Source organism: Canis aureus, chromosome 10, assembly GCF_053574225.1.
Source record: "Canis aureus isolate CA01 chromosome 10, VMU_Caureus_v.1.0, whole genome shotgun sequence".
In the NCBI taxonomy this organism is placed as follows: Eukaryota; Metazoa; Chordata; class Mammalia; order Carnivora; family Canidae; genus Canis; species Canis aureus.
The window spans coordinates 40579237-40596065 of record NC_135620.1 but is presented as its reverse complement, the minus strand read 5'-3'; the positions used below and the strand labels follow the sequence as shown (position 1 = coordinate 40596065).

The 16829-nt window shown below is 39.1% G+C and overlaps 1 long non-coding RNA gene across 1 annotated transcript in view; it reads left to right on the top strand.

Annotated features, from left to right (window-relative positions):
- Window positions 1-15868, top strand: part of LOC144322260 (uncharacterized) — a 34072-nt gene extending 18204 nt beyond the window's left edge. Inside the window, exon 3 of the long non-coding RNA XR_013387841.1 lies at window positions 15305-15868. This is a non-coding gene — a long non-coding RNA (uncharacterized LOC144322260). The remainder of the gene's footprint in view (window positions 1-15304) is intronic.
- The last annotated feature ends 961 nt before the right edge of the window (window positions 15869-16829 follow it).

Sequence of the window (16829 nt, the reverse complement as noted above, 5' to 3'; positions counted from 1 at the left end):
CTGAAAAAAACAGTATGCACAGATGATTGCTTTTTAAATTAGTGTGAATATACATATGCATACACATATGTAGGAAAACCCTGCCAGGAAGACTGGTGATGTCATGGAGAATTTATTTCCTTCAATTTGCTTAACTGTATTTCTAATGAATACATATTACAATCATTTAATAAAAGCTATACAATGTTTAAATGAAGAGTTTGCTTTGGTAAAAGTCGAAATGTTAAACTTTCTATGAGAAGTAGATGGTGCAGGAAACAAAAACAAAACAGCTGGATTGCTATTGGTAAGGGAGGTTTGCTCTCTTTTTAAGAGAATAGCAAATGACTCCCTGCAGATTTGAAGTTTACTCTGTCAGTGTAAGGATGTGTCTTTGTGACTATCATCTCTTTATTCTTAAGCCAAGTGGAAAGAGAACAAAGCTGTCAGAAGAACTGATAAAGACCTTTAACTGATCTGGGGAGTAAGGGAAATTAAGAAAACCAAACCTCAATTAAGTGTTAAAGTAATTTTTTGTGTAGCAAGAGAATAGTCTGGACTCCAAGAAGCTGGAGAAAAATCTCATTGAGCTCTTGTTACTGGTGGAATTTTAAGACTAGATTGGCCTGAAATGTGGGGACTGTCCTTGATGGGACCTTCTAAAAGACATATTCAGGTTTAGTTAGAAAGAAGCCTTCCTACTCTGGGAATAGAACCAAAATGTGCTATTATATTTATAGCCTGTGTATACGTTTACAATAAAACCTTGCCTGATGCAGATATCATCTAAACATAGTGTTAAACAATAGCCCTATATGGATTTTTGTATTAGACAGAAGAGGAACGTAAAAATGTGATTGTCAACCTCTTGGTTAACCATTACTGCTTGTCAAATCCAGTTGTTTGGACAACAAAACATTAGTCAAGTTAACACCAAACATAATTTACAGCTATGGAACCCAAACAAATAAAAAATGACCAGAATCCTGAATTTGAAACCTAAAGCACTTATTCTGGGAACATCAAATCCAGCAAAACTATGATGCACGTGATTAATGAGCAAGGGGCTTTTACAAGATTGGTCTATTATTTTTAGATTTTTAGCGATAGTTTGCTATGGCATACGTATGGTCATTTCTCTGATAAATCAGAGAATATAAATCCGAGAATATAAATCAAACATCACAACGGAGAATTCTGAGGATAATAATTGAAACAAATTCTCAATATAATCATTGAAATAAATGTAAGGTATACTAATTTATTTGCTTACTATTGCTTGCTAAATGAGGTGCCTTGGTGGCTCAGTCTGTTGGGCATCTGCCTTTGGCTCAGGTCATGATCTCAGGGTATCCCGCTCTCTGCTCAGGGAGGAGTCAGCTTCTCCCTCTCCCTCTGACCTGCCCCCCTGGCTCATATTTTCTCTTGTGCTCTTTCTGTTGCTCTCTCTCAAATAAATAAATAAGATCTTTAAAAAATATATTGTTCGCTAAGTACCTATACTGGCTGATTTAATCTATAGCATACCATATAGTTAGATATCTAGGATGGCTGACGGATATGAACCTTTTGCCTATGAGTGATGAAGTGACCTGGCCTGCCTCCAAGCTTGCCAGATCCACTCGTGCAGACAACTGTTTACATGTTCAGTCCTCTTTAGAAAAATGTACAGAAGCTTACTATATGACATCAGTCTTCCTGTACTTTCCTTGTATTCTGGATTTTACTGTTGGTCTTTTCTGCCTCAACACTGTGATTTTTGAGTGTGGCTTTAGACTCCAATTTTAGTTTATTTGGCTTCTCATATTTTGGATCCTACCTCTGGCATGTTTTTGCACTTCTGTCCCAACCTGAGCTTGTCTCCCAATTCAAATTCCTGAACTTGACACCCCCAAACTCCACCTACACACCCCTTACACTGAGTTACTGTTTCCCTTACGTCCTAGACACTAAAACCAACAGGGAAATATTAGCTCAGCCAGAGAAGCATCTTTCTTAGTCTCTCAATATGATCTCTTCTTTGGTGGAGGGTCCTCACATAAAAACCAAAATTTGTTAATGCAAAAAAAAACCTTATGCAAGAGTTACCTGTTTGCACAAGGTTTTCCCTCAAGGGGACAAGAACCTGCTAGACTAGTTGCCATCGCTCAATTAGAAAAGACATTCATGTGATATACACTTGAAACCTGTCTGTCTTTCATTTAACTCTCATCTCCTCATTCACCTCCCAGACACAGACACACTTGCCTACCCAGCTTTGTCTGGTTTGTGGGTAGTTTATTAGGAGGAACTAAGGTTTCCTGGCACTCTGGTTCTGTCTGGTGTCATTTCACTGTTCCAACCCTTTGGCTCTGCCACCACCCATCAGTCTGGGTAAATTTATATCTGTGAACATGTGAATGCATGAGGCATCAGGCATATGCTTACTTTGCATGAATTTGGCTGAATACTCTTATCTTATTGTGAGTATATGAATTCAATGCCAGTTTGTGTGAATTACACTGAAATTACTAACACCCATCTCATAGCCCTAGAGCTATTTGTGTTACATAATAACTGAATATCTGAGGAGCATCACTATAATGCTATCTTGTTGTAAATGCAATGTTTTGTTTGATACAATTTTGTTTAATCCCAAATAAATTTCCCACCAGCCTGCCACAACGCCTGAAATTCCACTATTAGGGACTCATATCTTTATGTCTTGAAAGGAACTCAAGACACCTAATGGTGCATTCTTATGTGAGTGTGTCGATGTGTGTACATGCATATTTCAAAATGTTAACATCTATCTGGAGATAGTGGGATTATTATTTTCTTCATATGTTTCCCTATTTTCAAAAAATTCTATAATGAATACATACACTTTTATTATCAGAAAGAATGCTTCAAATTTTTAGACATTCAAGAATGGTAAATCTAAAGCAATTCTCAGCAAGTAATACCTTACTGAATATATATTTCTCAAACTTTTATCTCAATGCCAGATATCTAGAAGCCAGAATCCTTCAGAAATAGGTATAAGATCCCCAAAGGAAGTAAATCCTGATATTGATAATGTTCTTGTTCTTTTTTTTTTCTTTCTTTTTCTTTTTTTTTTGTTCTTGTTCTTAAGCAGAACACATAGTCACATATTAATTATAACATGTATTCTTTTGTACATGCTAAATATTACTCTATTTTTTTTTAATAAAAAAATCTCGAGGGGAGTCAGGGTGGTTCAGTCAGTTATGCTTACTTATGACTCTTGATTTTGTCTCAAGTCATGGTCTCAGGGACCTGGAATGGAGCCCTGAGTCTGGCTCCACATTCAGCACAGAGTCTAGTCAAGATTTTCTCTCTCCCTCTCCGTTTGCCTCTCCCCCAACTCAAGCACATTCACATGCTCATTCTCTTCCTCTCTTTCACTCTCAAATAAATAAATAAATAAAATCTTTTTAAAAAGAAAAAAGAGGACAGCCCCAGTGGCTCAGTGGTTTAGTGCCGCCTTCAGCCCAGGGTGGGATCCTGGAGACCCCGGATTGAGTCCCACATTGGGCTCCCTGCATGGAGCCTGCTTCTCCCTCTACCTGTCTCTCTCTCTCTCTCATGCATAAATAAATAAAATCTTAAAAAATAAATAAAAAGAAAAAAGAGGGGTGCCTGGGTGACTCAGTGGTTGAACTTCTGCCTATGGCTCAGGGTATGATCCTGGAGTCCTGGGATCAAGTCCCACAGGAGGCTCCCTACGTGGAGCCTGCTTCTCCCTCTGCCTGTCTCTGCCTCTCTCTGTGTGTCTCTCATGAATAAATAAATAAAATCTTTAAAAGATAAAAATAAAAAATAAAAGAAATAGAAAAAGAAAAAAGAAAATCCTGGAAGGGCCAAAGATAAATTTTCCCAGTATTTCCCAGGCCTACATGGCAGGATTCATGCAGAGGAACTGCTTTATAGATAATGTGGCCATGTAAGTAGCATTTCTAAAAATATCTTTAAAAACTAGAATGTGTAAGACATTACACATGACACCTAATATGGGCATTCCCCATATTAGGCTAAATTAGACCCATATTAGGCTAAAATCTACCCCCATTTTATGTATGGCAAAGTTTGTTTATTTAAAAAAAATTTTTGAGATGCCTAGGTGGCTCAGCAGTTGAGCATCTGCCTTTGGCTCCGGGCATGATCCCAGAGTTCCAGGATCGAGTCTGATATCAGGATCCTTGTATGGAGCTTGCTTTTCCCTCTGCCTGTGTCTCTGCCTCTCTCTCTATGTCTCTCATGGATAAATAAATAAAATCTTTTTAAAAATTAAAAAAAAATGTTATTCTCTGCCCATCCCTAGTAAAGTTTAAACTATTGAAATTCTACTGAAAATCATTAAGTTATGATGGTAAGTATCAAATGATATCTATTCACGTCATATTCGTGCTCTTTTTTTAGATTTCATTCATTCATTCATCCATTCATTCATTCGAGACACAGAGAGAGAGAGGCAGAGACATAGGCAGAGGGAGAAGCAGGCTCCTCACAGAGCCTGATGTGAGACTGGATCCCCAGACTGGGATCATGCCCTGAGCTGAAGGTAGCTGCTCAACCACTGAGCCATCCAGGTGTCCCTCGTGTCCTTTTCAGCGTCAGGTAAATTTGGTTTGAATTTCACAGGAATCTTTGGATTAAAGAGTAGATTTCTAAAAAAAAAAAAAAAAAAAAAAAAAAAAGAGTAGATTTCTCCAACAGTAGTTGTCTATTCCATTTTCAGGTATACTCGTAGAGAAGTGACCTCCCATTCACTTATCCATCCATTCCTTTACTCATATTTCCTGAGCAATGCAGTAGTTGTATGCTAAATTTGTGCTAGGGGTATTGTGTTGAACAAATCAGACATGTCCCCTGCCCTCATGGAGCTTACAGTCTGGTATATTCCTGGCATGCCACAGTTCCCAATTGTATCTTGTTTTTTTGTTTTGTTTTCAAGATGTAATTCACATACCATGATACTTACCCTTTAAAGTACCAGTTGTATTTTCATTAATTTTTGCAAATATTTGTTGAATGTTGGTTATTTGTAAGGCAATGTGTTAGGTAAGTGAAGTACATATAGACTCAACCTTCTTGGGTCTTACAGGTAAGATTTACTAGATAGTAAAAATATTACAATTCAGCTTCTTTATATCCATTGATTAATTTTTCTCCAGTTTTGTTAAGATAAAATTGGCAGGGATGCCTGGGTTGAGCATCTGCTCAGTGGTTGAGCATCTGCCTTCTGCTCAGGGTGTGATCCCTGGGTCCTGGGATCGAGTCCCACATCAGGCTCCTCGCAGGAAGCCTGCTTCTCCCTCTGCCTGTGTCTTTGCCTCTCTCTCTTCTTTCATGAATAAATAAATAAAATCTTTTTTAAAAAAGAAGATAAAATTGGCATACATTAGTATATAAATTTAAGGTGAACAGCATATATTCAACGTGCATATATTGTGAAATGATTACTGCAATAAATTCAGTTAGCATCTATCATGCATGTCATAGAGATACAGAAAAGAGAAAAGAAAAAAAAGGGGGGGGTTGTGATGAGAACTCAGGATTGTTTAATCTCGTATCATCTTTACTTATCACATTCAGGATTAACTGGAATTAATCTATGCTTATACTGACTTTTTCCCAGATTGAAGGATAATTTTAATGATTTTTGGCATGAAGGTTTTTATTTATTTTAACTTTTAGCCTTTTCTTTATTAAGATGGATGGAACTCAGATACAATAGTTTGAATGCTTGGGAGTTTTCTCTATCACTAGGTATCACAAGCATAGTTGCTATCTTTGTGAAGCTGGTGTTCCAGCTACACCCAAACTTTTAACACATGATCACCAGCAATCTTGTTAAAATGTGGATTCTGATTTAGTAGGTGTGAGTTGGACCCACACCTACATTTCCTTTTTTTTTTTTTTTTTAAGATTTTATTTATTTATTTGAGAAAGAGAGAAAGAGCACACCGGCTTGCACATGAGCAGGGGGAGGGGCAGAGGGAGAGAGAAGGGGAGTAGACTCCTTGCCAAGTGCAGAGCCCAGTGGGGGATTGCTTAATGCCGAGGCTTGATCCCAAGATGCTGAGATCATGATCTGAGCTGAAGTCAGGTACTTAACCAACTGAGTCACCCAGGCACCCCTCTGCATTTCTAATATACTTACTGTACTGCCCATGCTGCTGGTCCATGACCCCCAATTTGAGTACCAAAGAGTTAGGATCTATCTTTCTGTCTTTCTTTCCTTTAAAGATTTTATTTATTCATGAAAGACACAGACAGAGAGAGAGAGGCAGAGACACACAGCAGAGGGAGAAGCAGGCTCCCTATAGGAGCCCAATGTGGGATTTGATCCCAGGACCCAGGGATCACACCTTGAGCCAAATGCAGACACTCAACCACTGAGCCACCCAGGCATTTCTAGGACCATGTTTCTAGAAGAAAACCTGCTGAAGCTCTCCTTCAGATGTTTCTGTGTGAAAGCTGCCATGTTCTTTATTAACACAGCCTCTCTGCTGGCAGCATTTTAGCCAGCACAAATCTCTGCTCTGCCCACCCCCCAGCTCTTCAACTAGTTTCTTTTTCTTAAATCTTCAAGTGTTTGCCTGCTCCCAGCTATCTGATCAGTGACCAGTTTCTCATCTCCGTAGAGGTCCTTGTGTTTGCTTCTCCTTGAGATGCTGCCCTCCTCCTTCCTCCTGAGATAAGCATATCCTTTGTATTTATGGGCCATTAACTACCTTTATCTAAGAGATAAGAAAGATCAATGGAAACCAGATGCTCTTTGTTCAAACTATTTCATTGACTTTGATATAAACCTCTCCCTTACTCTCTGTTTTCATCCAGTTTACTTTGACAGTATTTTAGAAGTTTGGGAAAGCTGAAGGCTTGTTTTGATCTTTGTTCGAATTCCTTAAGCTCTGGGGGCACCTAGGTGGCTCACTCACTTGGGCGTGTGACTCTTGGTCTTGTCTCAGGGTTGTGGGGTAAGTCCCCCCTGTCGAGCTCTGCACTCCATACAAAGTCTGCTTGGGATTCTTTCTCCCTCTCCTTCTGCCCCTCCCCCCCTCATGCTTGCTCTCTCTCTCAAAACAAATAAATAAATCATTTAAATAAACTCCTTAAGCTCTGGGGTGATTGGTAAAAATTTTGGAAGCCAATTGATAATAGCCTTTTTGTTAGCTGCTTTAGTGCTAACTAAACTAAATTTAGTGCTATAATGATAGACTTTGAGAGTAGAAGGGAGCTTTCAAGGGGTTTTAGTTCAACCTCTCATCTGACAGATAGGAAATGGAAGCCCATGGAATTTATGTACTTTGTCAAAAACTGGTGTGCTGAGTCACCATACTGTTTAGACTGTGCTCCATTAGGGGTGCCTGGCTTGCTCAGTAGGTAGAGCATGGGATCCTTGATCTCATGGATGTGAGAGCGAGCCCTGAACCTAGCCCCGTGCTGACCCCACGCCGGGCTCCAGACCCAGCAGAGAATCTGCTTGAGATTCTCTCTCTGCCTCTGCCTTTCCCAGTTTCTCTCTCCCTTTCAAATAAATAATCTTTAAATAAATTAATAATGTTTTTTTAAAGGGCACTTGGGTGGCTTAGTTAAGCAGCTCACTCTTAATTGTGGCTCAGGGCATGATCTCAGAGACATTGAGCCCTGTGTGAGACTCTACACTTAGTGAGGAGTCGGCTTAGGATTCTCTCCCTCTCCCTCTGTGCCTCCCTGCCTTCCTCTCTAAATAAAATAAAACAAAACAAAAATTAAAAAAAATAAACTTTGCTCCATAGAACAGTAAAGAGCTGCTGACTTGGCTGTGCTGAGATATTTTTGTAGGAGTGGATATGGAGGCAAGGGCTTCCTTCTCTCCATATCTCAACCAAAGGAGCTCCATTTACATTTTCATCTGTTCCATATGCTAGACTTCCAATTTACATCTTATTTGAAGAATGAGTTATATATCACAAAAATTTTTTTTTAATTTTTTTTTAAATTTTTATTTATTTATGATAGTCACAGAGAGAGAGAGAGAGGCAGAGACACAGGCAAAGGGAGAAGCAGGCTCCATGCACCGGGAGCCCGACGTGGGATTCGATCCCTGGTCTCCAGGATCGTGCCCTGGGCCAAAGGCAGGCGCCAAACCGCTGCGCCACCCAGGGATCCCTATATCACAAAAATTTTTAAACCATTTTATTTCACCTATTCTGCCTGCAGATTAATCTTAATTTCACAACTACCAGTTAAGAGAATCATATTTTTTTATTCTCCCTTTAGTTGTAGAGTCTGAGCCAAAGGTAAAATTTAGCATCTGTGGAAAAGCTAAGGAAGGGAAGTATGACACTTAGAACATTTGAATATAATATTTAAATACTCCTTAATAATGGAATTTTATGTCAGTCACCAACTGATGCTATGAAAATATAAATTTTATACTTAGAAACATAGAACTTGCATTATCCCATTTAATCTCTGTTGTATTTTCATACTTTTCCAACACTTGCATTGGAAGTTATACATAGCTTTTGATTGATTTTCACCTGAATCATGGTAAATGTAACAACTTTATTGATATATAATTGACATACCATATGTAGTGGTTAATTTTATTTTTTTTATTTTTTATTTTTTTTTTGTAGTGGTTAATTTTATGTGTCAACTTGACTGAGCTAAAGGATGCCTAGATAGCTGGCAAACAGTTTCTCTGCATTTGTCTGTGGGAGTGTTTCTGAAAGATATAGCATTTGATTCATAAAATGAGAAAAGAAGATCCTCTCTTACCAGTAGTGGGTGGGCATCATCCAATCCATTGAGTGCCAGGAATAGAACACAAAGAAGAAGGAAAGGTGAATTCCCTTTCTTAGACTGGGAAGGTCAAGACTAGGAATTACACCATCTGCTCCCTTGATTCTCAGGCCTTCAGATTTGAACTGAATTGCACAGCCAGCTCTCCTGGTTAATCAGTTTGTAGATAGCAGATTGTGGAACTTAGTCCTCCTAATCACTAAGCCAATTTTTATAATAAATTTCCTCTTATGAATATCTACATACATATATCCTATTGGTTCTGTTTCTCTGGGGAATTCTAACTAATTCAACCATATAGTTTACCAGTTTAAGGTTATAAATCCATGGCTTGTAATATATTCACAGACTTGTGCAGTTATCATCACTGTCTAATTCTAAAACACCTTCATCACCCCCACAAGAAACTCTGTATTCATCAGCAGTTGCTCCTCATTCCTTTCTCCCCCAATCCCTGGCAACCACTAATAGACATCCTATCTCTCTGAGTTGCCTATTCTGGGTATTTCATATAAGTGAAATCATACAACCTTTTTTGTCTGACTTCTTTAACTTAGCATGCTTTCAGAATTCATTCATGATGTAGCATTTATTGGTGCTTTACTCGTTTCTATGGCTGACTAGTATTCTGTTATGTGAATATACCACATTTTATTTATCTATTCATCCCTGGATGGGTATTGGAGTTGTTTCCAGTTCTTTTGGCTATTGTGAATAACACTGCTATGAACAATGGCATAAAAGCATTGGTTTGAGCACTTGATTTCAATCCTTTTGGGTGTATTCCTGGGGGTAGAATTGCTAGGTCATATGATAATTCTATGTTTTACTTTAGGAGGAACCACCAAACTCTTAACCACAGTAGCCACTCCATTTTACATTATTAGTGACAATGTACAAGAGTTCAAATTTTTCCACATTCTTGCTATTTTAAGAATGCCTTTATCAGATATATGTATGATATGCAAATATTTTCTCCCAATCTGTAGTTTGTCTTTTCACTTTCTTGATGATGTCACTGAAAGCTAAAACAGTTAAACATTTTAGTAATGATCGATGTATCTTTTCTTTGGGGAAGTGGTAGTCCTTGTGCTTTTGGTGTCATTTCTAAAAAACCATAGCCGAATCCAATCCAAAGTCTTGAAAATTTGTACCTCTAGTTTAGCTCATTTATAGTTTTAGTTCTTACATTTAGGTCTATGATTCATTTTAAGTTAATGATTTTATATAATGTGAGATAGGAGTCCAACTTTATTTTTTTGCATGTGACATCCATTTCTCTTAGTACCATTTGCTGAAAGTATTCTCTATTCATCAAATTGCCTCACCTCCTTGTCAAAAATCAATTTACTGTAAATATGAGGGTTTGTTTCTAAACTCTAAATTTTATTCTATTGATCTACACATCTATTTTTATGCCAGTATACCACTCTCCTAATTATTTTTTTTAATTTTTATTTATTTATGATAGTCACACAGAGAGAGAGAGAGAGGCAGAGACACAGGCAGAGGAAGAAGCAGGCTCCATGCACCGGGAGCCCGACGTGGGATTCGATCCCGGGTCTCCAGGATCGCGCCCTGGGCCAAAGGCAGGCACTAAACCGCTGCGCCACTCAGGGATCCCTCTCCTAATTATTTTTTTTTAATTTTTTTTTTTTATTTATGATAGTCACAGAGAGACAGAGAGGCAGAGACATAGGCAGAGGGAGAAGCAGGCTCCATGCACCAGGAGCCCGATGTGGGATTCGATCCCGGGTCTCCAGGATCGCGCCCTGGGCCAAAGGCAGGCGCCAAACTGCTGTACCACCCAGGGATCCCTCTCCTAATTATTATAGCTTTGTATTAAGTTCCAAATCAGGATGTGTGAGTCATCCAACTTTGTTCTTCTTTTTCCAGATTGTTTTGGTTATTCTGCATCCTTTGCATTTCTGTATTATTTTTAGCATCATTTTGCTAATTTCTGCAAAGAAGACAGCTGGGAATTTGATAGGGGCCATGTTGAATGTGTAGATCAATTTGGAGAGTAATGCCATCTTAACAGTATTAAGTCTTCCAATCCACGAACATAGGTTACCTTTCCACTTATTTAGTCTTTTAAACTTTCTTTCAACAGTTTTTGGTTTTCAGAGCACAAGATTTGCATTTGTTTTGTAAATGTATTCTTAAGTATTTATTTTTTGATGCTATTATAAATACAATTGTTTTCTTTTTCCTAATTTCATTTTTGAATTGTCCCTTTCTAGTGTTTAGAAATACAATTGGGTTTTGTTGTTAGTGATCTTATTCTTGATGATTTTATTTCTTAATTCTAACAGGTTTTTCAGAAGATTCCTTAGGATTTTCTTTTTCTTTCTTTCTTTCTTTCTTTCTTTCTTTCTTTCTTTCTTTCTTTCTTTCTTTCTTTTTTTTTTTTAGATTTCATTTATGTCCAACCACTGAGCCACCCAGGCATCCCTGTGTAAGTTTTTTTTTAAGGCAAAGGCAGAACACTTCAGTGGATGCTGAAGCTAAACTGCCTGGACTCAAATGCTGGCTCTGCTACTTGCTGGCTGGGTTTGATTTGATCAAGTTACTTAACCATGCTGTGTCTCAGTTTTCTCATCTATAAAGTAGATTGTGTTCCAATTACCTATTATTGCATTACAAACCAATCTAAGACTTGAAGACTTAATACTTCATTATTATCTTCTAGAGTTTTGGAGGATAACTGGACTCTGGGTGGTTCTCATTTGGGATCCCTCGTATGGTTGCAGCCATATGTGGACTGGGACTGGAATTATCTGTAGATTTCTTCACTTGTGTACCTCATACCTGGGTTAGGAGGACTTTAATAGCTGGGCCACTTGGATATTTCTCCACTGTCCAACTTGTGTTTCTTCAACTGACATCAGACTTCCCCCAGAATGGGCCATTTAGTAACATAACCTCAGAGGTCCCCAAATATCACTCCTCCTGCATTCTATTAACCAAGCAAGTCACTAAGGTCAGGTCAGCTTCAAGGGATGAGGAATTAGACCTTCTGATGGAAGGCATGCCAAAGAATTTGTAGCTGTTTTTAAAACACCATGGGTATGATAATAGTACTTACTTCGAAGTTGTTGTGAGGGTTAACTGAGCCACTGTTTGTAAGGCATTTTTTTTTTTAATTTTTATTTATTTATAATAGTCACACAGAGAGAGAGAGAGAGAGAGAGGCAGAGACATAGGCAGATGGAGAAGCAGGCTCCATGCACCGGGAGCCCGATGTGGGATTTGATCCCGGGTCTCCAGGATCGCGCCCTGGGCCAAAGGCAGGCGCCAAACTGCTGCGCCACCCAGGGATCCCTGTAAGGCATTTAGAACAATACTTGGCACTTAGTAGTGCCATACAGTTTTACCTCTTATTATTATGGACATAAGTATAATTCATAGATACAATATATTTGGGTGAATGCTCAGTATTTTTATGATGGAAACATTCAGTTTTGAAGACTGCTCTGTAGTGTCATTTACCAAGGTTTCGTTGTTGTTTGTTGTTCTTGAATGTTAGTGTCCTTCTGAACCTGCTCCTCTGTGAATGCCTCAAGGTCAGGGACTTTGTCAAAGTTTTTATTTTTTTATTTTTAGAGAGAGAGCACACAAGCAGGAGGTGTGGAGGGGCAGAGGAAAAGAAAATCTTAAGCAGGCTCAATGCCCAGTGCTTGGAGCCCAACTTGGGGCTCAATCTCACAACCCTGAGATCATGACCTGAGCCAAAATCAAGAGTCAGATATTTAATCAACTGAGCCACCCAGTCACTCTTTCAAAGTTTTTCTTTATTTTCCAGTGTCTAGTACAGTGCGTGGCATGTGGTAACTGCTCAGTGATTTTTTTTTTTTTTTTTTTTTTAATAAATGGGTGGAAAGAATGAGTGGAATAAGGTGGCATTGCCCGGAACCAATGGGGTTCCCAGAACACAGAATTTCAGTGCTAAAACCAAGAAAATATCAGGCAAGCCAGGACAAATTGGTCACTTTAAGATTAATGAATGAATGCGTTTTCCAAAAAAGACCAAAGTTGAAACATAATGGTGAGGTGAGGTTCCTAGGCCAGCCCACTCAACCTTGGTAAACTCATAAACTCATAAATCAGAGTAATGACCTTTTTTTTTTTTTTTTTAAGTCTTGTAGTTTTGTTTCTGTCTTTGTTTTTGTTTCTTCTTCTTCTTCTTCTTCTTCTTCTTCTTCTTCTTCTTCTATCTCCTCTTCAAATGAAACCTTACTCAAGCACATTGCATATAAAAGAGGCAAAATAGACACTGATTGATGTGCAAAAGGAAGTACCTGGGGTTTTGGTTTTGGCTTTCCCTTGCCTTCTGTCTCTCCCCTTAGAGGCCCCTAAAAATCCTAGGGCATTACCATGAAAGCCACCAATGTAATAAATCATAGCCCGAGGCCCCTGGAAGTCCCTGAAATTTGACCATTTGACCCTTCTTAATCTGATTTCTGCATTCTGGAACCTCTGTTTGGCATAAGTGGTAGAAGGTGAGTGAGACAGGTAGACAGGTCCAGGGCAATAGGGGGTAGAGGAGGAGATTTCTGGCACAAAAAAGGGCCAGATCTTTACAAGTTCCCCCAGAAATAAAACAGGAGCATTTATGAAAAGGAAGTAGTATCAGCACCAGGAGAGCCCAGGGTCAAGAGGAGTGAAGCAGAAGGGGCCACTGGTTTGTGCTGTCATTTGCAAGTGAAGAACTGATTGACTTTACAAACATTATATCATCCCTGATTATTTTAAGAGAATGAGGTCTTCTGTGTGTTAAGACCCTTGTACATATTAATAATCATTGTCACAGTAAATCCACTTCTAATAATTCCCATGAAAGGCACACTCAGAAATATGTGCAAAGATATATAGAAAAATATTCACTGCAGTTTTTTTTTTTTTAAGATTTTATTTATTTATTCATGAGACACAGAGAGAGAGAGGCCAAGACATAGGCAGAGGGAGAAGTAGGCTCCCTCTGTGGAGCCTGATATGGAACTTGACCCCAGGACCCCAGGATCACAACCCAAGGCAAAGGCAGATGCTCAGCCACTGAGCCACCCAGGTTCCCTCCCTGCAGTTTTTTATTTTATTTATTTATTTATTTATTTATTTATTTATTTTAATTTATGATAGTCACAGAGAGAGAGAGAGAGAGAGAGAGGCAGAGACACAGGCAGAGGGAGAAGCAGGCTCCATGCACCGGGAGCCTGACGTGGGATTCGATCCCGGGTCTCCAGGATCGCGCCCTGGGCCAAAGGCAGGCGCCAAACCGCTGCACCACCCAGGGATCCCCCCTGCAGTTTTTTAGTGGTAGAAGTTTCCAGGAGGACATGACAACTGAGAAGATTGTAAGATGGTGAATAGGAGTTAGGAGGCCTATTGGGAATAGAAAGAGGAGATGCTGTTCCATTGAGGGTGGGGAGGAGTATGCACTAAGGTACAAAGATATAACACATTCCAGTGTATTGGGAAACTATAAGAAATTGGGAATTGGGATCCCTGGATGGCGCAGCGGTTTAGCGCCTGCCTTTGGCCCAGGGCGCGATCCTGGAGACCCGGGATCGAATCCCACGTCGGGCTCCCAGTGCATGGAGCCTGCTTCTCCCTCTACCTATGCCTCTGCCTCTCTCTCTCTCTCTCTCTCTCTCTCTCTCTCTGTGTGGCTATCATAAATAATAAATAAAAATTAAAAAAAAAATAAAATTAAAAAAAAAAGAAAAAAAAAGAAATTGGGAATTACTGTAGAAAAGAGAGACACTGTGAAGAGAGCAGGGAATGAGGCTGGAAGAGAGGAAGAGGTCAGAGGCAGAACCAAAGTATAATTCCTCTCGTAAAAATCACATTAATTTTACTCTTTGAGTGAAAAACACCGTTCTGCAGGTTGGCATGCATACAGAGATAAGAACTCTAACCCTGTGGGCAGGAAATTCAAACCAAGGGAAGTAGTGAACTATCTTGAGTTTAAATATGATTTGAAACAACAAAATAAAGAAGATTAACTATTATGCTACTTTGATGTACCAAATCATCTTTGTATATAATTCATCAGTAGAAGTTCAAGAATTGGTTATCTTTATAAAAATATGGCTCTCCTCTTTGCAGGGTCATCACAACAGTTCAAGAATTATTTGGGTAATAAGTTTTGTTTCTTTCTTATTTTTTTTTTATGATTTATTTATTCATGAGAGACAGAGAGAGGCAGAGAGATAGGCAGAGGGAGAGGCAGGCTCCCTGCAGGGAGCCGGATGGGGGAGATCCCAGAACTTGGCATCAGGCATCATGCCCTGAGCCAAAGGCAGACATTCAACCACTGAGCCACCCAGGCATCCCATAAGTTTTGTTTCTTATGCAAAAAAAAAAAAAAAAGTTATGATTTTAGCCAAGTGGACTGTAAAACAAAATTCTCTATCTCCTTAGCAGGTTTGTGTCCACTTGCATAATAAAAAATAGCTCCAAGTTTACCGTGATCACATTACCTGTTGTTGCCTCTCACCTGCCTGTTCTTAAACTCCTCTTACAGGTTCCTGTCTATCCACCATTATCTGCATCTTTTTGCTGCTTCTACTGCTAAATAATCATCTCAAAGGAAGCTTTTTGTCCTGCCACTTTCTGCTTCATTGTTCTCCGACCACAAAGACCAAGACCAAAGCAATTTATCACCATCATACCATAGATTGCTTTAATAAACACTGGGTCAATGGGCATACTTGCTCACAGGTGAAAGATTGTCAGACTCAACTGATTGATAAATTGAAACAATTGTTTTAAAATGTCCCTCTGTAGGCTTCAGAGAATGTAACTGGTTCAGAGGAAACAACTCATGGTGGAAGAACAAGTCTCACAACCTAAAATAAGATTATAAAGCTTTAGAGCTGTAGTCTGGTGTGCATTTCAGAAATTATCCTATCCAGCTCCTTATGGATCAAACAGCTGAAGCCTGAGAGGACAACATGGTGACCATGTGACCTTGGGCAATTTATCTATTTTCCCTTTGCCTTATTTTTCTTATCTATTACATTGATCTTTGCAGTATCCACACCTCAGAGGGTTATTGTAAGAATAAAAGAGATAAGGAAGTAAAGAATTTATCACCCTTAGTCCGTTCAATAAATGTCATTCAATAAATGTTTGTTGCTATGACAGTAGATACAACAAAGGAGCAAGGTGTCCTAAATCTGCTATTGCTTTGCAACAAACTCTGAAAGTTCCTCTGTTCACTGTCTGTGAACTGAGGCTAGACTAAGTCTGGTTCGGGTTTTGCTGTGGAGCCTCAGGGCTCCCCTAAAGGACCAGAGGAGGGCACGGGGAGACCAGCACACAGGGCCTGAGCAGCCACTCTCAGCCAAAGCTGTTTATCTTTCCTCTTACTCCTTATATTTTTGTTTGAATAAGAATTCTGCTAAGGGGAGCCTGGGTGGCTCAGTTAAGTGTCTGCCTTAGGCTCAGGTCATGATACGTCCTGGGATCGAGCCCCGGTATCAGACTGCCTGCTCAGCGAGGAGTCTGCTTCTCCCTTTCCCTCTCTCCCTCGTTCATGCTCTCTGTCTCTCTCAAATAAAGAAATAAAATCTTAAGAAAAAGAATTCTGCCAAAAAATAAAAATTAACTGTAACAAGATAATCTTTAAGGTTCTTTCAGCTCAAGTTTCTATGGTTTTGCAACAATCACACTATGTTCCTCTATTATTCCAGTTTCAAAATAAAGACAAGGGTTTTAAAGTTTTAAAGATAAGATCAAGTTATGACTGTAGGAACAAAGCTGGGACAGAACTCTAGGCCTCCTGACAATAAGGAAGAGACACGATAATCTCTTGAGGTTAATGGGAAGGAGGTTGTCAAATGATTAATGCTCAGTAATGGTCATGGCCATTCTCATGTCTTGCTTATGGGGAAACAAATTCTGCATTTTTGCTTTTTATTTTCCTCTTGAATCATTCAAAGAGTATTTTTCTGGACAGGGCTGATGACTATCTACTCTATGATTACATTTATTACCCAATCTTTTCTTGGTAAACTGAAAAGTCAAGTTTGCTGAATTATAGTTTA